Below are 21,912 nucleotides of genomic sequence, written 5' to 3' on the forward strand. Positions count from 1 at the left end.
CCAATATACCCAATATCTAATGCACAGTGTACAACCATATATGTATACTACTGAACCAATATACTTGATATCCAATGCACAGTGTACAACCATATACCTTATATGTAAAGCAGTATACCAATATACTGTATATCCAATAGACAGTGTACAACTATATACTGTAAATGTAAAGCAGTGTACCAATATACAGTATATACAATGCACCGTGTCTAGAAATGGTTTGATTTACATACCATAACAAGACATATGAGGATTGAACTATAGGTTTATATTGGTTGGTTTGATTCACATACCACAAATAATCATATGAGCACTGATTTATAGGAGCATACTGGTTTAAACACCACACATTCACTTATATTCCTTATTTCAAAATGTTATGTATTGGTTTATACATAAAATAAGAGGCGCCAATACCTACTACTTCACCTCCATTCACTCTTTACATTCCATTTCGGTGGAATTTCACGTAGGGGCAGCCACTTAATAATTAATATTTTTCATTAGTATCACTGTAGCACTTGAAAGAATTAGGTCCGTAGCGCGGGTTCTACTTACCCCTCTCTCTTGCTAAAGTATTCACCCCCATTTTTCGTGTTTTGTTGCCTCACAACCTGGAATTAACATGGATTGTTTGAGGATTTGCATCATTTCATTTACAGAACATGCCTACAACTTTGAAGATTTTTTTTTATTGTGAAGCAAACAACAGATAGTACAAAATAACAGAAAAAGTCAATGTGCATAACTAATTCACCCCCCTAAAGTCAATACTCTGTAGAGCCACCTTTTACGGCTATCACAGCTCCAAGTCGCTTCGGATAAGTCTCTATGAGCTTGCTACAACTTACCACTGGGATTTTTGCCCACTACGCCTTGCAAAACTGCTCCAGCTCCTTCAAGTTGTATGGTTTGTGCTTGTGAACAGCAATCATTAAGTCTGACCACATATTTTCTATTGGATTGAGGTCTGGGCTTTGAAAAGGCCATTCCAACACATTTACATGTTTCCCCTTAAACCACTCCAGTGTTGCTTTAGCAGTGTGTTTGGGATCATTGTCCTGCTGGAAGGTGAACCTCCATCCCAGCCTCAAATCACACACAGAGTGGTACAGGTTTTTCTCAAGAATTTCCCTGTATTTAGCACCATCCATCTTTCCCTCAACTCTGACCAGTTTACCAGTCCCGACTGCTGAAAAACTTCCCCACAGCATGATGCTGCCACCACCATGTTTCACCGTGGGGATGGTGTTCTTTGGGTGATGTGATGTGTTGGGTTTGCACCAGACATAGCATTTTCTTTGATGCCCAAAACGTTCAATTTTTGTCTCATCAGACCAGAGCACCTTCCTCCATACATTTTGGGAGTCTCTCACATGCCTTTTTTGCAAACTCAAAACGTGCCATTTTGTCTTTTGCTGAAAGTACCGTATTTTCCGGCGTATAAGACGACTTTTTGGATGCAAATAAATGCATCCAAAGTCGGGGGTTGTCTTATACGCCGGGTACGGTCCCTGTGCAGCTGCGATCGTGAATGATTTCAAAGCCGCGCCGTCTTCTCAGCGTGTCCTGTGATTGGCGGAACACAAATCTTCCCAGCAGCGCCTCCGTTCTGTGTTCCGCCAATCACGGATGCCTTCTCATCCTCGGACAAGATGAGAAGGCATCCGTGATTGGCGGAACACAGAACAGAGGCGCTACTGGGAAAATTTGTGTTCCGCCAATCACAGGACACGCTGAGAAGACGGCGCGGCTTTGAAATCATGGACGCTCGCAGCAGATGAAGACCGTACCTGGCCTGCAAAACGTGAGTGATGGCACAGTGGGGGGGAAAGTGGGGGCAAATTATGGCACTGTGGGGGGCAAGAGATGGCACTGTGGGGGCAAGTAATGTGATGGCACTGTGGGGGCAAGTAATGTGATGGCACTGTGGGGGCAAGTAATGTGATGGCACTGTGGGGGCATGTAATGTGATGGCACTGTGGGGGCATGTAATGTGATGGCACTGTGGGGGCATGTAATGTGATGGCACTGTGGGGGCATGTAATGTGATGGCACTGTGGGGGCATGTAATGTGATGGCACTGTGGGGGCAAGTAATGGCACAGTGGGGGCATGTAATGGCACAGTGGGGGCATGTAATGGCATAGTGAGGCTTGAAAAAAGCCTGTTTCTGTCAGCGGTTGTTTCTGTCAGCGGTTCTGGCTACCGCTCAGCTTCCAGAAAGACTAGTAGGAAGGGGGTAGTCTTATACGGCGAGTATATCCCAAAACCAAAATTTTTCCTGGAAAATTAGGGGGTCGTCTTATACGCCGAGTCGTCTTATACGCCGGAAAATACGGTAATGGCTTTCTTTTGCCACTCTGCCATAAAGCCCAACTCTACGGCTTATTGTTGTCCTATGTAATGATACTCCAGTCTCTGCTGTGGAACTCTGCAGCTCCTCCAGGGTTACCTTAGGTCTCTGTGCTACCTCTCTGATTAATGTCCTCCTTGCCCGGTCCATGAGTGTTGGTGTGCAGCCGTCTCGTGGCAGGTTTGCTGTTGTGCCATGTTTTTTCCATTTGGTTATGATAGATTTGATGGTGCTCCTAGGGATCATCAAAGATTTGGATATTTTTTATAACTTAACCCTGAAGCCTCGTACACACGACCGAGGAACTCGACGGGCGAAACACATAGTTTTCCTCGTCGAGTTCCTTTTTAGGCTGTCGAGGAACTTGAGAAGGCAAGTTTCTCCATTCCCGTCGAGGAAATAGAGAACTTGCTCTCTTTTTGGCTCGTCGAGTTTCTCGACAGTTTCCTCGACGAAAATGTACACGCGACCGGTATCTCCCAGCAAGTTCCTTGCTGGTTTTTGCTGAGAAACTCGGTCGTGTGTACGAGGCCTGACTTGTACTTCTCAACAACATTGTCCCTTACTTGTTTGGAGAGTTCCTTGGTCTTCATGGCAGTGTTTAGTTGGTGGTGCCTCTTGCTTCAGGTGTTGCATTCTCTGGGGCCTTTCAAAAATGCCCATACACACGATCAGACTTTCCAACAGCAACGGTCCGACGGACTTGTTTTATCAGACAATCCGACCGTCTGTATGCTCCATCGGACAATTGTTATCGGAATTTCCACGGACAAATGTTCGCTGTGCATGTGTTGCGTCTGATCATTTAATCGTGTGTACACAAGTCCATTGCACTAAAATTCAAAGTACAAACACGCATGCTCCGAACCAATGCTAAACATCAGACATCAATAGCAGAAGTTGCCCAAAGGGTGGCGGTAAAGAGCTGAAAAAAACATGTGGTTTGGTGAATGTTGGCTGAAAATGTTCTGCCGCGTATGCAGAACAAGTTCACGGCCAACGCCCTTCGAACCAAAATCCACGGAAAAGTCAGATGGAAGTCTGATCTTGTGTATGAGGCTTTAGATTGCACACAGGTGGACATCATTTCACTAATTATGTGACTTCTGAAGATAATTGGTTGCACCAGAGCTTTTTATGGGCGTCATAACAAAGAGGGAGAATACATACGCACATGCCAATTATTAGTTTTTTATTTCTGAAAAATTGTTTTATGTATATCGTTTTCTTATTTGACTTCACCAACTTAGACTTTTGTGTTCTGATCCATCACATATAATTCAGATTAAAAAAAACATTGAACTAAAGGCTGTAATGTAACAAAATAGGTAAAAAGCCAAGGGGGTGAACACTTTTGCAAGGCACTGTAATGTAAATGCATATATACATTCGAAGATATACAAATTATTGGCACTATGTTTCCTTTGTCACCTGGATCTTCCTACAGCAAGTGTGTTTCCTAACAGCCTAAGGGTGAGATAATGACCAAGTCATTCTCCGCTCAGACTAATAAAGCAGACCTCATTGGCCTGCCTCCAATCGATGGTAAAAAGGTCCCCTTTTTTCTTTTGCATTATTAACTCATTCTCCTGCCCTCCAGCACACAACACACGTCTATGTGACATGCCTCTCTTCCCCCACATGCTCTTTTTTTTCACACTCAGGGGAATACAGCTCCTTACAGATCTCAGTGCCATTAATATTCATCTCAAAACAGTAACATTGCTCGCAATGGTTTCATAAAGAGCATTTTTCATTAGTGTGAGTAAATAAAATAGCACAGAAATGATAAATGAATGACTTCATAGGAAAGATAAACTGGAATATTTGAACACATGTCTAACATAGTTTCCATGTTTATAACACTTCACATAAGACATGGGGGTAGATTCAGAGAACAATTACGCCGGCGTATCCATAGATACGCCGCGTAATTGCTAAGCTGCGCCGGTGTATCTACTTTCTGTATTCAGAAAGCTAGATACGCCGACTTTAGCCTAAGATACGACTGGCATAAGTCTCTTACGCCGTCGTATCTTAGGGTGCATTCTGACGCTGGCCGCTAGGGGTTGCTGTCGGCGTAGAATATGCTAATTTTCTAGATACGCCGATTCAAAAACGTACGTGCGCACGGCGTTCGTTTTTTACATCGTTTGCGTAAAGGCTTTTTCTGCGTAAGGTTGCTCCTGTTATTAGGAGGCGCAGCCAATGTTAAGTATGGACGTCGTTACCGCTTCGAAATTTGAATTATTTACGTTGTTTGCGTAAGTCGTTCGCGAATAGGGCTGGACGTAATTTACGTTCACGTCGAAACCAATACGTCGTTGCGCCGTACTTGGAAGCAATGCACACTGGGATATGTACACGGACGGCGCACACATTTACATAAAACACGCCCCCCATTCCACATTTGAATTACGCGCGCTTACGCCGGCCCCTATTACGCTACGCCGCCGCGACTTACGGAGCAAGTGCTTTGTGAATCCAGCACTTGCTCCTGTAAGTTACGGCGGCGTAGCGTAAATACGATACGCTGCGCCGCCGTATCATTGCGCGCCCGTACGTGAATCTACCCATGATCTATTCTGGGTCAGATATTTAGGCATGTTTTTTCTGTAGCATCAGTGCACATATAAAAGTTCTCCTAAGGGACACATACAATGTATATGTGAACATAAATAAGGATACAGTACAATAACCAAAATAATAAAAATCCATATGAAAACAAAGCCTGATGCTGCGTACACAAGATAATTTTTTGGCATGAAAAAACGTTTTTAAAAATGTCATTTAAAATGATCGTGTGTGGGCTTCACATCGTTTTTCGGCTTCTGAAAAACAACCAAAAAAAAAATTCGAACATGCTGCATTTTTTAACGTCGTTTTAAAAAATGTAGTTTTTCGGGTTGTAAAAAATGATCGTGTGTGGGCTAAAACGACGTTTTAAACCCGCGCATGCTCAGAAGCAAGTTATGAGACGGGAGCGCTCGTTCTGGTAAAACTACCGTTCATAATGGAGTAAGCACATTCATCACGCTGTAACAGACAGAAAAGCGCAAATCGTCTTTTACTAACACGGAATCAGCTAAAGCAGCCCAAAGGCGAATAGAACTTCCCCTTTAGAGTGCCGTCGTACGTGTTGTACGTCACTGCGCTTTGTTCATAATTTTTTTAAAACGATGGTGTGTGGGCATCGTCGTTTTTAATGATGAAGTTGGAAAAACTTTGTTTTTTGGACATGCTGAAAAACAACGTTTTTTTTCATGCCAAAAAATTATCGTGTGTACGCGGCATTACACTCAGATTACATAACTGATAATTGGATTGTTAGAACTTATTCCCTCATGTACCAATTTTTCTTATAAATGCTATTTTTTTCTATCGGAAACCTTTCCTGGGACAAACACAAAAGCTGCCATTGGTGAATTCTCATTCTGTAAATGCTAGCTGCCTGGCTGTTATACCGGCCTTCTGGCTTTAATATTTTGAGCTTCTAACCCAGAACAAAGATGCACCGTTCTTAATTTTTAGAATGAGTTTCTTGACCTGCATACCTGTTCTGAGTTAGTGATTTAACCGCTTAAGACCCGGACCATTATGCAGGTAAAGGACCTTGCCCCTTTTTGCGATTCAGCACTGCGTCGCTTTAACTGACAATTGCCGGTCGTGCGACGTGGCTCCCAAACAAAATTGATGTCCCTTTTTCCCCACAAATAGAGCTTTCTTTTATTAGGATTTGATCACCTCTGCGGTTTTTATTTTTTGCGCTATAAACAAAAATAGAGCGACAATTTAAAAAAAAATATCCCCAAAAAATATATATAAAATAAAGTTTTTTTTCCTCAGTTTAGGCCTATACGTATTCTTCTACATATTTTTGTAAAAAAAATTACAAAATAATAGTTTATTGATTGGTTTGCACAAAAGTTATAGCGTTTACAAAATAAGGGATAGTTTTATGGCATTTTTATTAATATTTTTTTTTTACTAGTAATGGCGGCGATTTTTTTCGTGACTGCGACATTATGGCGGAAACATCGGACACTTTTGACACATTTTTGCCGACGTATATCGGCGTGAGGCAGTCCTTAAGTGGTTAAAGAGCACCAAGGCCAGATTGTCAGCATAACAGCAGGCAATTTTCATACTTCTTCTATGAAAGGTTCACTTTAAAGCTGAACTCCAGGTATGTTTTTTATTGGATACTTAGATTGGTCTAGCTTGGCACAATTTAGGTATGCATATCTAATACCTGGGAAAGTGAAACTCATATAGCAGTTGGCTTGGCCAAGGTGAAACACATGGATGATGATGTAACGGTCTCCACCTCCTCCAATCGGAGAACAGCTTATTTTAATTTAAGAAAATACAAGGTAATCTTGGTAGCAGTGGCAAGCCATGAACAACCTGTGGTCAGTGTGAAGTAGGGAAACTGCTTGACACGGGACCAGTGGTGGTGCGTCTATAGGGGGCGCTGAAGCGCCGCCCCCTCTGGCTCTCGCACCGCCACTGATAATAACATAGATTCATGTACCTTGAGCGCCGGCCACCTGAATAACGGCAGCTGGTTGGCTGTGCGGAAGTGCCTATCAGAGCCAGCGACATCGAGGGAGCGTGGAGGGAGGTTGGCTGACCCGAGAAAGGTAAGTGCCAGGAGACAGGGGGGGGGGCAATTTGGCGGTTTTTGAGGGGGCAAAATGGCATGGCACAGTGGCCACAATGGCATAGCACAGTGGCGACAATTAATGGGCACAGTGGCTGCATTTGGCATGGCACAGTGGTGACAATTGATGGGCACAGTGGCGACAATTGATGGGCACAGTGGCGACAATGGCATGGTACAGTGGCTGCGTTTGGCATGGCACAGTGGTGACAATTGATGGCACAGTGACTGCGTTTGGCATGGCACAGTGGCGACAATTGATGGGCACAGTGGAGACAATGGCATGGCACAGTGGCGACAATTGATGGCACAGTGGCTGCGTTTGGCATGGCACAGTGGCGACAATTGATGGCACAGTGGCTGCATTTGATGGCATGGCACAGTGGCTGCGTTTGATAGCATGGCACAGCGGCGACAATTTAATGGCACAGTGGCGACAATCAATTTTATGGCACAGTGGCGACAATTTTATGGCACATTGGCCACGTTTGATGGGCACAGTGGCGGCAATTGATGGGTACAGTGAGGCTGCAATTGATGTTTTTTTTTTCATTTGTTTGCCCCCCCCAAAAAAAAATTAGCACCAGCCGCCACTGCACGGGACCCAGAGGTGACTATCACTGTAGTAGTGCAGACTACTCCAGTGATTGCCAGCTTCCCCAGCAAACCCTCAGGTGTTGAATATGTACACTACTATATTGTCAAAAGTATTGAAATACCTGCCTTTACACGCACATAAACTTTAATGGCATTCCAGTCGTCTTAGTCCGTAGGGTTCAATATTGAGTTGACCCAGCCTTTGCAAGCTATAACAGCTTAAATTCTTCTGGAAAGAATGTCCACAAGGTTTATGTGTGTGCCTATGGGAATGCCTGAGCCTTCTTCCAGAAGGTTTTCTGTCAGGTTGAGGTTAGGACCCTGTGAAGGCCAGTCAAGTTCTTCCACCCTAAACTTGCTCTTCCATGTCTTTATGGACCTTGCTTTGTGCACCGGTGTACAGTCATGTTGGAACAGGAAGGGACCATCCCCAAACTGTTCCCACAAAGTTGAGAGCAGGAAATTGTCCAAAATGTCTTATGCCACGTACACACGGTCATTTTTTGTGATGAAATAAAACAACGTTTTTCATCATGAAAAAAACGACGTTTTTCTAACTTCATCATAAAAAATGATGTTGCCCACACACCATCGTTTTCTGAAAATGCTCTAGCAAATCGCGGTTACGTACAACAAGTACGACGGCACTCTGTTCCATTCAAGCTCCCGTCTCATAACTTGCTTCTGAGCATGCGCGGGTTTAAAATGTTGTTTAAAACGTTGTTTTAGCCCACACACGATAATTTTTTATGACACAAAAAACAACATTTTGAAAAACGACATAAAAAATTTAAGCATGTTCGATTTTTTTTTTGGTCGTTTTTTAGAAGACAAAAAACGATGTGAAGCCCACACACGATCATTTTAAATGACGTTTTTAAAAACGTAGTTTTATTTCATCACAAAAAAAGACTGTGTGTACGTGGCATTAGTATGCTGACACCTTAAAGTGGAGGTTCACCCGAAAACGTAATTTTTAACATTAGATTGAGGCTCATTTGTCTAGGGGAATCGGGTAGTTTTTTTAAAATCGAAGCAGTACTTACCGTTTTAGAGAGCGATCTTCTCCGCCGCTTCCGGGCATGGGCTGCGGGACTGGGCGTTCCTATTTGATTGACAGGCTTCCAGCGGTCGCATACATCGCATCACGATTTTCCGAAAGTAGCCGAACGTCGGTGCGCAGGCGCCGTATAGAGCCGCACCGACGCTCGACTTCTTTCGACTACTCGTGACGTGATGTATGCAAACGTCGGAAGCCTGTCAATCAAATAGGAACGCCCAGTCCCGAAGACCATACCCGGAAGTGGAGGAGAAGATCGCTCTCTAAAACGGTAAGTACTGCTTCGATTTAAAAAAAGTACCCGATTCCCCTTGACAAAATGAGCATCAATCTAATGTTAAAAAAAAAATTTCGGGTGAACTCCCGCTTTAAGAGTTCTCTTCACTGGAACTAAGGGGCCAAGCCCAACCTCTGAAAAACCCCACACCATAATCCCCCCTCCACGAAATGATTTGGACCAGTGCATAAAGCAAGGTCCATAAAGACATGCATTCTTCAAGGGCTGTGGCTCTGTTACCTCCCTCTGTTTTATGATATTCTGTGGTTCTAGAATCTAGTAGGTGGAGGAGCAGAGACTGCAGCCTGAATATTTATGGAGTTCCCACCAATCCCTGAGGAGGCAGGGCTCAGTAGGTGGGGAAATAACCCATAAATACTCAGGAGCCTGGCAGCCAGGGGAGAAGCATCCAGTGTCCAGTTGCCTGCCGGGGACCCCTCTGCTGGAGCGCTTTGCCCCTGGGTAGAAGGAAGTCCAGAAGAGGGAGAGAGCAGGAGAAACTGGACACCTCACACCCTTTATCAGCCTCAGCTAGGCTTAGCTAAAGACATCCTGTAATCGAGACCCAGCCTGTATAGCAATGTGCCCATACAGCAGCCTCTTGGATTACAGGAACCACTTAAAGGGACTAAGTGAGTAACTTCCATTTCAACCTACCCCAAGCCTGTACAGAGAAGACAGTAAGACGCAATACTTTACATGTTTGGGACCAGGGGCCAGCGTAGAGGCAGCGCAAAGCAGCCAGAAACACCCATATCTCTAGCTTGCGACAGTAGTAACCAGGTGCCTTGGTATTCCCGCAAGGAGCAGCACTTGCATCTTCAGTTTTGGAAGTGTTTGTTGTTGTTGCAGCTGCACCCTCACTTCCATGGGTGGACAGCAAAGTTGGAGCCAGTTCTCAGCAGCCAGAGACATTAGCAAGTTCTCAAGTATTTATCCAAGTTCTTCAGTTCTAGGCATCCCATGCATCCCTGTTCCCTATCCAAGTTTATCCTTTAAATAGACAAAACAAAACCCCTGGACTTATTATTGAGCCTGTGAAGAGAGTGTGAACATTCCCGTTGCCTGGCTGTGTGAGGGGAAGACCCAAAAATGCTTGTTCCAGGACTGCTGTGTCTTATTTATTTTTTTCATCACTTAGGGCCCCTTCTACAGAATGGGGGGGGGGGGTGCTTAATTGGAGTGTGCCTGCTCAGCAAAGAATCTGCCCGCGGATCCCCGCTGAGCAGGCATATGGCTGGTCTGTGCCCGCTCTGTAGAGTGGACACAAATACAGCACCCTCTCCTTTAGCCTAGGTTCATGTTGAAGTGATTTGGCATGCGATTTGATATGTTAATTTGCATGTCAAATTGGTGGCTATTGCTGGCAATGGCACCATCCAAATCCAAATTGCGGTAACGCACTGATTCGCAAAAGTCGTTTCTGTACTACTTTTAGCGACTTTGGGGTGTGATTTGTATAGACATCTGTGCAAGAACTCGCACAGATGTCTCTGACATCGTCTCCAAAGTCAGACTGACCTGCCATAGAGGAGACTGGAGGGTCCAATCGGGTCCACCTGAAAAACTGACAGGCAGACCAAATCGGTCTGCTAGTGTGAAAGGGGCCTAAGTACTGATGTGGTGCTTCTTTTTGTTATGACATATGCATACGTACATTGGGCCATGCTGGACAGACATAGGTAAAAGGAATAAAGATCATACCCGGAGTTTAGTCATTTTAGTTATAAATGTTTTGCATAACTTCTTGGCTTTAAGTAGAAAATTTTTTTAGACAGCCTTATTGCTAAAGTCCATTTAGACCAGGCATGTCCAAAGTCCGGCCCGTGGGCCAATTGCGGCCCTCGTTCCAGTTTAATGTGGCCCCACTGGTAATTTGGATACACATATCTTTTGTGGCCCCCAATGAATCCCTGAGCGCCGCCGGGATTCGTTGGGGGGCCACAAAAGCCTCGGAGGGGACAGGGAGGGGGCTGGACGAGTCCTGTCAGATTACATACAGGATAATCTCCTGTTTACTCTGCGGCATCTGTAATAGGTCTCCTGGCCTGGCATTGGACGACTGTTCTGTCTATCATAGGAGGAGAAACTTTGTATTAAAGAGGCCGCTGAGCAAACAGGGAATTTTCCTGTCCCGCCCCCTCCCTGTCCCATCCGAGGCTGCAGATGGGCATGGATCAAGCTGCACTGATGGCAATGGTGAGGCTGCATTCATGGCAATGGTGAGGCTGCATTCATGGCAACGGTGAGGCTGCATTCATGGCAACAGTGAGGCTACATTCATGGCAACGGTGAGGCTACATTCATGGCAACAGTGAGGCTACATTTATGGCAATGGTGAGGCTACATTCATGGCAACAGTGAGGCTACATTCATGGCAATGGTGAGGCTGTATTCATGGCAATGGTGAGGCTGCATTAATGGGCACTTATTAGGCTGCATTGATGGGCAGTGAACCTTATTGTGCTTCACAGTTCTTTATTTAAAATTTAATTTTTTTTCAGGAACTTCTCTCTTAAAGTGAAGGTGGGTGTTATACGCCGATAAATACGGTATATCCAAATAACACGCTCATCTCTTCACTACGCACAGCCACAAAGGCAAGAGAATTCTTGCTGGGCAGCGTATTTGTTAATTTGCATTTCATTTTAATGGTTCAAAGAATGTCAGGCAAGATGGTCGGCCCTCACGCATGTTCACTTCATCAAATCTGGCCCTCTTTGGAACAAGTTTGGACACCCCTCATTTAGACTAATTGCTGGAACGCTGAAATGTAATCTCATATGAATATGCTCCTCCATGGAACAGCATGTGATCTCAATGAAACTATATTTTTTATATAAATGCAAAGTATTTTGTCAGGTAAAACATTTTTGGACAATGCTGTGTAAGTAACTATGGATTATGTTGAAACAGAATAGCATACATACAAACCTGGTGATATTACTTCATATGAGGAAATATAATCAATTTGTCATCCACAGCAGCCAACACTAGAACTAGTCTCCAATTAAATATATTGTGGTCCCTCATTTAAATATTGTATGTAAGTCATCCATCTTATTTTGTAAGTATCTTGTTTGCCTGATTATTGGATCGTTTGCGTCTTCTGGCATGAAGATTTCAGTACACGTTTTTTGATGTTGATCGTTTTGTGCATTGTCATTGCTCAGCATTTTCAGTGTGATAGTATTATTAAAACTAGTACAATTAACAAAACGTGTAAAACCATTTTAATAATGTACTTTTTTACTAAGATTTAGATCAATGGTTAGTTTAAGGGGTTAGGATTGGTTTATTCTGCGCACCTACTGTGGCAATTATAACGGATTACCACTCTCCATGTTAAATATTTTTTATTTATTTGTATATTAGGTACATTAATATTATTATGTACATTAATAGGTGCTAGAAAATCACAAGGTTGATGGCAGGGGCAGACTGACAACTCATGGGACCCCCGGGCAATAGAAGATTATGGGGCCCCCAGGCTTACAGATGGCCACCACGCCAGGAGGCAGTGGAGTTAAAATCTCTGGATTTTCACATCAAAAGCATGTCGGTTTCGGACATAACAGGGACAGATGTAAAAAAAACATGTGTCCCTGCCCAAGGGCATGGGGCCCTTGGGCAGTGCCCGAGTGACTCAATGGTCAGTCCGCCCCTGGTTGATGGGAAACCCCGAAACACTTCAGCCCCGGAAGAATTTACTCCCTTCCAGACCAGAGCATTTTTTGCGATTCAGCACTGCGTCGCTTTAGCTGACAATTGGGCGGTCGTGCGACATTGTACCCAAACAAAATTTACATCCTTTTTTTCCCCACAAATAGAGCATTCTTTTGGTGGCATTTGATCACCTCTGCGGTTTTTATTTTTTTGCGCTATAAACAAAAAAAGAGCGTCAATTTTGAAAAATGATTTTGCTATAATAAATATCACCCAAAAATATATATAAAAAACTTTTTTTTCCTCAGTTTAGGCCGATATGTTTTCTTCTACATATTTTTGGTAAAAAAAAAAGTGCAATAAGCGTATATTGATTGGTTTGTGCAAAAGTTATGTAGCTGGATTCATAAAGACGTGCCTAACGTTAGGAAGGCGTAGCGTATCTCATATACGATACGCCGCCGTAAGTTAGAGAGGCAAGTGCTGTATTCACAAAGCACTTGTGTCCTAAGTTACGGTGGTGTAGCGTAAATGTGCCGGCGTAAGCGCGCCTAATTCAAATTGTGAAGAGGTGGGCGTGTTTTATGCTAATGAATCGTGACCCGACGTGATTGACGTTTTGAACGAACGGCGCATGCGCCATCCGTGGACGTATCCCAGTGCGCATGCTCCAAATTAGGCCGCAAAGACTTATTGGTTTCGACGTGAACGTAATTTACGCTCAGCCCCATTCACGGACGACTTACGCAAACGACGTAAAAATGTATAAAATTGGACGCGGTTCCGACATCCATACTTAACATTGGCTGCGCCATCTTTTTGGTGGAATATGTTTAGGCCTGAAAACGCCTTATGTAAACGGTGTATCTTTACTGCGACGGGCAAGCGTACGTTCGTGAATAGGCGTATCTCACTGATTTACGCATTCTAGGTGTAAATCAGTGTACACGCCCCTAGCGGCCAGCGTAAACAGACAGCTAAGATACGCCGGCGCCGGCGGTCGTATCTTCGCTCAATTTAAGAATACACTTAAATGTACGACGGCGCAGATTCGGAGTTACGACGGCGTATCTACTGATACGCCGGCGTAACTCTACGTGAATCTGGCTAATAGCGTCTACAAAATAGGGGAAAAATTTATGGCATTTTTATTATTATTTTTTTTACTAGTAATGGCGGCGATTTTCTATTTTTTGTAAAAGTTTTTTTTTTTGTTATATCTGTTTGATAAGTATAAGGTGCCCATTTATATTGTCAGAAATCTTGTGAGCTGGTAACTTTCTATGTAAAGAACCCCTTACGCAGTTTAATGCCGCGTACACACCATCACTTTATGTGATGAAAAAAAAACAACGTTTTTATAAACGTCACTTTAAATGACCGTGTGCGGGGGAAAAACGTCGTTTTATGTCTTGTAACAAACGACAAAAAAAATTGAAGCATGCTTCAATTTTATGTGTCGTTTTTCAAAACGTCGTTTTTTACTTCACAGAAATTGACCATGTGTAGCAAAAAACGACGTTTTGAAGCTAGTTATGAAGCGAGCTTCAATGGAAAAACGTGGTGAACGTAACCTCACTTTGCTAGAGCATTGTGAAAAAACGATGGTGTGTAGGCAACTTCGTCTTTGAAAATTGAAGTTTCAAAAACGTTGTTTTTTACTTCACAGAAAATGTCGTTTTTTTTCATCACATAAAGTGATGGTGTGTATGCGGCATAAGGTTGAACCGTTTCTCATCCAATTTCATTCTTAAGCTCTCTGAAACTAAAACATTTTTTCCCTATGTTAGAGTCACCGTTGAGGTATTTGTATATCACATCATATTTCATCTTAAGCAGGGCTTTTTTTCAGGGGGAACTTGGGGGAACTCAGTTCCCCAACCTCTGGCTCAGACCCCTTGGTGCCTGTTCACCACAATCACCTGTAAACACAGAAGTATGTATGTAGTGCAATTCTGGTATTTAATGCCCCTTTAAAGCCCATTCTACTGTTTGTGAAATCTGAACAAGTCGTGGTTGAGTTCCTGCACCTATTTTCTGAGAAAAAAAGCTCTGATCTTAAGTATCTCTTCTCCAGGAGTTTAAGTTTAATCAGGGCTTTTTTTCAGTGGGAACACGGGGGAATGTAATTCTGGCACCTCCAGCACTAAATGTATGTATGGCAGCGGGTGCTACAGAGTCTATTGCTTAGTTGCTGCTGAGGGATCTATTGTTGCTGGTGGAGAGGCTCTATTGTTGCAGGGGGTGGTCTAGTGTTGCTGAGAATACCACCTTGGAGGTATTTTTCTTTAATATAGCCCCTAAATCCCTGAAATTCTTTTTTTTACAACGCTCCACCTACCAATATGTACCATGACAGCTAGGTCCTCCCCAGCCCCACCCAACAATCTTTCCATCCGATCTGTGATATGCTGAACCCAAGTGCCTGATAAACAAAATGTTGGGTCTAATAATTGAATCCCCCACCATGAGAATATGTGTATTCTTTCCTTTAGCCATGCCCCCATCCTTACTTGAGTTGTCCTCCTGGCAGCTAGGGGAGTCACTCTGCTGCACCAATGCCACTCCTTGATTGGTATCCCCAACATTACGCAATCGGGTGTATTTATTGGGATGTGTCAGCTCGGGACTGACTTCTCTAATGTTTTTCCCTCTACCCCATCTAACTATGTCCCAACTACTCTGCTCTGGTGCTTGCACCTACTTATCTCCACCCACCTCTGTACTGACCCCTGCCAGCACCTGACGGGTAAGGTCCAAACTTGTTTTCAGCTGCTTATTCATATTCAGGACCTGGGTTTTCAAGGAAACAACTAGAGTTAAATGACACCCTCATTCAGGGTTGGACTGGGATGAAAATTTGGCCCTGGACTTCATCCAGACTGGCCCACTTTGATAGGTCTCTCCCATTGAAGCCGGACAACTCCCGCACCCCCCCCCCCCCCGGGCCACCCAAGCCCCCTCTCCCCCTTCACTAGCCACTCTACTTTATTAGAGTAGAATGGCTGTACTGGTACTCTTATAGGCAGTACCAGTGGGGAAGCTAGACATTATTTCAACTGGGGCAAAGAATCAGTTTGGTGCCCCCCCCCTTATGGGACAAGATTAGGCAGACGTGAGAAACTCCCAGGCCATAGAGTCAGCTGTCTGTCCCCTCCCCCATGCTCCTCTGTCGTCGTCCCTGCTACTCTGGTCCTCCCCCTGCTTCTTTGTTCCCCCCAGGTGAGGGAGAGGAGGTGAGCCCTGCGGGAAGGGAGAGACAGAGGAGCGGAGGGGGGCGGCGGTCCGCTGTCACTTAAGCCGGCCCACTGAGCCATCGGCCCACCGGGAAACTCCCTGTAGTCCCAATGGCCAGTCCAACCCTGCCCTCATTGTAGACCACTTATCAGCTGAAATGTATTCCTCTGTTGAATGTCATCAAAACCAACTTAAATAAAATAGCCTCTAGACCAGTGGTTCTCAACCGTTCTAGTGCCGTGACCCTTTGATAAAATTTCCCAAGTTGTGGGGACCCCTAACAGTAAAATTTTTCGTAGAGTGGGTTGTCAGCACCTAAGGCAAAACAAGTAATTTGCGCCCCTAACCCTTACATTTGTCTAGTATTAAAACCCATTATGGTACATTTTAGTATGTACCAGTTGCGCAGCCGTATTCTCACTCAAACGGAGGAATGTATACATGGCACATGATGTGCACCGGCTCACAGCACCATTCCTATTGGACATGTGATACAAAAAACAAATTCTCCACCACCCCCATCTATAGCTGGCTATTGCAGTAAGCAGCATTGGAAGGCTAAAAAAGGTATCATCAAAAGCCAAGGATAAATCCAAGGAAAAAACCCAAGCCTACTTACCGACCAGCTCGCAGACAACCAACTGAACCTGTCTAACAGTATGCGTTAAAAGTAGGGATGAGCAGAACACCCCCCGGTTTGGTTTGCAGCAGAATATGCGAACAGGCAAAAAAAAATTCCAACACACAAACAACGTTAAAGTCTATGGGACACGAACATGAAAAATTAAAAGTGATAATTTTAAAGGTTAGTATGCAAGTTATTGTCATAGAAAGTGTTTGGGGACCTGGGTCCTGCCCCAGGGGACATGCAAAAAAAGAAGTTTTTTCAGGAGCAGTGATTTTATTAATGCTTAAAGTGAAACAATAAAAGTGAAATATTCCTTTAAATTTCATACCCGGGAGGTGTCTATAGTATGCCTATAAAGTAGCACATGTTTCCCGTGTTTAGAACAGTCCCTGCACATAATGTAGTTTCTAAAGGAAAATAAGTCATTTAAAACTAGTCGCGGCTATAATGAATTGTCGGGCCTGGCAATACAGATAAAAGTAATTAAAAAAAACAGCATGCCCCCCCCCCGTCCATTACCAGGCCCTTTGGGTCTGGTATGGATATGAAAAAAAAATGCGTGGGGGTCCCCCCAATTTTCATACCAGGCCCTTCAGGTCTGATATGGATATTAAGGGGAACCCTGCGCCAATTTTTTTTTTTAAATGGCATAGGGGTTCCCCTTAAAATCCATACCAGATCCTTCAGGCCATTTTTTCTGAAGCAGTGATTTTAATGATGCTTAACCACTTCCTGCCTGCCCACCGTCAAATGATGGAGGGACGGTGCGGCTCTCGTTCTGGGTGGACGTCATATGACGGCGCACCCGAATGGCCGCTCCCGTTGCTAGGATATGGTGCAACCACGCTCTCTGTAAAGAGCTGCTGCTGCGGCTCTATAACCATGTGATTGGCTGTGTCCAATCACAGCCAGTCACATGTAAACATGGAAATGCCGGTAATCGTCTTTCATCACCTGACGCTGACAGTGTGAGCGTGTGGCGAGGAGAGCTGATAAGCGGCATCTCCTCACAGGGTAAATTGAGGCATGTATTCAGTGCACCGATCATCAGTGCCCTGATTACAATAAAGTGCCACTAGTGCCAATAATCAGTGCCCATTAGTGATGCCAGTCAGTGCTGGCTATCAGTGCAGTCTATCAGTGCTGTCCATCAATGCCCATCATTGCTGCCCATCTATGCCCATCAGTGCCACCCATCAATGCCCATCAGTGCCCATTGGTGTCACCTATTAATTCTGCCGATCAGTGCCATCTATCAGTGCCCATCAGTGCCACCTATCAGTGCCCCCCAGTGCCCACCAGTGCTACCCATCAGTGTCGCCTATCAGTGCCCACTCTCTCTGTCCAGTGTGAGCCCGCTCTGTCACTCCAGTGTGGGCCCGCTCTGTCACTCCAGTGTGAGTCCGCTCTGTCACTCCAGTGTGGGCCCGCTCTGTCACTCCAGTGTGAGCCTGCTCTGTCACTCCAGTGTAAGCCTGCTATCTCACTCCAGTGTGAGCCCGCTCTGTCATTCCAGTGTGAGCCTGTACTGTCACTCCAGCGTGAGCCTGCTCTCTCTGTCCAGTGTGAGCCCACTCTGTCACTCCAGAATGGGCCCGCTCTATCTGTCCAGTATGAGCCTGCTCTGTCACTCCAGTGTGAGCCTTCTCTGTCACTCCAGTGTGAGCCTGCTCTGTCACTCCAGTGTGAGCCTGCTCTGTCACTCCAGCATGAGCCCGCTCTCTTAGTCCAGTGTGAGCCCACTCTCGCTGTTTTTCTGTCCATTGTGAGCCCGCTCTGTCACTCCAGTATGGGGCCACTCTCTCTGTTCAGTGAATGCCTGCTCTGTCACTCCAGCATGAGCCCTCTCTGTCACTCCAGTGTGGCCTCGCTCTGTCACTCCAGTGTGAGCCCGCTCTCTCAGTCCAGTGTGAGCCTGCTCTGTCACCCCAGCCTGTGCCTACTCTCTCACTCCAGTGTGAACCCACTCTGTAACTCCAGTATGAGGTTGCTCTCTCTGTCCAGTGTGTCCCCGATCTTTCACTCCAGTGTGAGCCCGCTCTTTCACTCCAGTATGAACCTGCTCTGTCACTCCAGTGTGGGCTTGCACTGTCACTCCAGTGTGAGCCCACTCTCTCAATCCAGTGTGACCCTGCACTGTCACTCCAGCCTGTGCCCACTGTCTAACTCCAGTGTGAGCATAATCCCACTTTCTCAGTCCAGCATAATCCCACTCTCTCAGTCCAGAGTGAGCCCGCTCTCTCAGTCCAGCGTAAGCCCACTTTCCCAGTCTAGCACAAGCCTGCTCTGTTTTCTATTTTACTATTATACTTTAATAAAATGTAAATGGCACTTTTGCTATACTCCATTGTTTACATGGTGTGCTATGTCACAGGCAGGTTTATTGTTTATGTGCTACTTAACAGGAAGATTTAGGGGACTCCCCCTCTATGTATTTTTTTTAAATGTTTTTAATGGACATTTTTATATTGTACTTTTAACATTATTAAATTTCTTGCGCTCTACAAAACAGTATTTTTATTTATTTTTTGATTAAAAATGAAGAAAATTATTTGGCAGCTTCAGCTCCCATGTATTTAATGGGGTTCCGATTTGGCATCTGAACTTTTCATATGTTTGGACAAACTTCCGCAAACCAAACTAGGTGTGTTCAAGTTATTATTTTATAGTTATGAGCTTTTATATCACAGATTCCTATGCTTGTTATTGCATTTCTCTCTCAGATTTCACCACCAAGAGGTTAGCAGTGGCTCTGTTTTCCCATTTGGCATAGGTTTCCTTTATTGTGGCAACACCCCCTCTCCTCTAAATGGATACACAGTGGATCACATTATAGAAATGCAAAGAATAGGGAAACCTCATTACCAGCTCAGCTCTTGTGCTGCATAGACTGTAGTGACCCAGAATGTTTCCTGTAGAGTACATCAAACATTGGAATGCCCACAAGGGGGACTGAGATTTTTACAGATCATACAGTTTTGGGCTTGGGCTGGTAAAGAAGCTTTCCTACCGTTACACTCTAGGGGCTTCTCTGGTAGTGGGAGTGGCATGGCCAAGATTTTATTTTTGCTCTAATTCCATTTTTATTTGGGGTTTTACTGAGGTCAGGTGTCACTTTGTTACTATTGCAACTCTAACAAGGCTTTATGGTGTATCTTATAAAACATTTGTGTACAAGTCCTTTCATTTAGACAATTAAATATTCCCTCCGAAAAAATTGAAACAAACCTATGGTCCATGTCGTGTTCAGTTTTTTGACCCCCAGCTGCTCTTGTGGGATTCAGTTGATTCACTAGATACTTTTCCAAGTACTGTTCTAGTTTTTCTCAGCCTCTGGCGATAGCTGTATGCACAAAAATCAATGTGGTGCTCACTCTGTAGATATCATATCATATTGGTGAGGACCCATACAAAATCTCCTCCTGTTACACTTTTCTCCGAACCTCCAGAGTCAGGTGAGGGGATGGGGCTATTGATAGCCCACTGAAAATGACATGGGCATCTTAAACCCACAGTCCAAAACCAACACAGCTGAATAGGGAGATGACATATCATGAAGCTGGTATAATATAGAACATCCAAGATATTCACTACATCAGTTTCATCAACTTTGTCACAGATGCATATAACAGTTGAGGCACAACCTCTGGCATTGAATCCCTTAGTAAAGAGTAATCCCCAGCTCCACACTTTCCACTGATAAGACACAATCCAGACACAATCTCCCTCTTTATCTCCCTGACTCTAAAGCAAGCACTTTCCTCTCTCAGAAATAGGCGATCCTCCTCACTGATTGGCAGACGACTCTCCACCATGGGTGCCTTTGCTTGCAAAATTACGATGAGGAAGAGGGACAAATATTGTAAATTGCAAACTGCAAGTGTCTGAATAGCAAACACACATATCTTTAATGTACAATAATAAGTAGGGCATAAAAAAACAGGAAGTGCTTAAAAGAGCTGACAATAATAAGGTGAATGGAAAAACAAAAGGTCCAAGGCTGGGAAGTGAGATCATAAAGGGGGAATGAAATAGAACTGTAATGCTGCGTACATTCCGAGGAATTCCATCTGAGTATATTAGAACATGTTCTATATTTAAACTCCGATGGAATTCACCGGAATTTCCGATGGAATTTCTCCAATGGGCTACACACGGTCAGAATTTCCTATGGAAAAAGTCTGTCTGACTTTTTCCATCAGAAATTCCGATCGTGTGTATGCGGCATAACAGAGCAATCTGGTAAAAGCAGAACCAAACATAGTTTCAATAATGTGATGGGGAACGCATGATTTTTAGATTTTTTGTAATTTGATATAGAGATTATAACCATAAATCAGTTAACTACCGTAACTGTTATATTAGTACTTTACGTCCTTATTTTTCCTAGAATTCACATCACACCCATCATTCAATACGTTTTTTTTCATCCCCAATAGAGTTAGGAGACCACATTTATTTACGTTGCTGCATTCTAAGCATGTAAGTACATTGGGCAGTTGCTGCCATAGTTATACAAGACCTTCCTCAACTTGACTTAAAAGAAATAGTTTCTGGCCCCAAATAGTATGTTCATTTGGTACGCATTTGGAATATATGTCATATGTTTATGTTTGGTTTACATTTCCAGCTTCTCCTGCTCCAGTTCAAAAATACAAAATGGAAACATTAATAATTAAATTAATTTTCAACAACAAAAATGAAATGGCAGAGTAAAATGTGACCAAAATTCAATTTTTACATTCCCATAATTATATCTGCTGCACTTATGTAAATATTAATCAGTGCAATGAACGTATTAAAGGTTTTTTAAACTATCTCTTTTTAGCGGTAGCCACTAAGGCTCTTTAGCACCTGTTCAATGAACTGTTTATTTCCTAACTGACACCCTCTAGTAAAGTCTGCTATACTAAATTAGGGAAATCTAAGAAATACAAATATGTTTGTTATTCTCCTTTGTATCTTTACAAGCTGTTTGTCAATCTGTTTTATTGACTGGAGGGACATTGCATAGAGAAAGCCGCAGGTAATATTTTTTCTGGTGTTTTAAAGGAGGAAACGTTGAAATATTGATATGCCCACACCGGGGCAAATCTCCACAACATTGTGTAACACAGCGTAAAAAGAAAGTTACAAAAGAGCTCTGTTTTTCAGGTCTTGCGTTATTTGCTGCACCAGCTTGTAACCCAGCAAAAAAATGTCATTGTGGCAGAAGTTTTAGAGCAACATCAAATAAGTTTGGAGCTTGACACTTTCCAAATATGCTAAAAAGTTGTTGCGAATTTGGTATTTTTTTGCTAAAAAAAAGAAGAGGATCTTTTTTGTATAATTCATAATTATGTGGCATGGATGGGTAAAGTTCAGAAATAATATTTTTACTGTATTGATGTGACCTATCCAGGAAAGGGAATGACAGGTCTAGCTCTGTA

This window comes from Rana temporaria, chromosome 3, assembly GCF_905171775.1.
Source record: "Rana temporaria chromosome 3, aRanTem1.1, whole genome shotgun sequence".
NCBI lineage: Eukaryota > Metazoa > Chordata > Amphibia > Anura > Ranidae > Rana > Rana temporaria.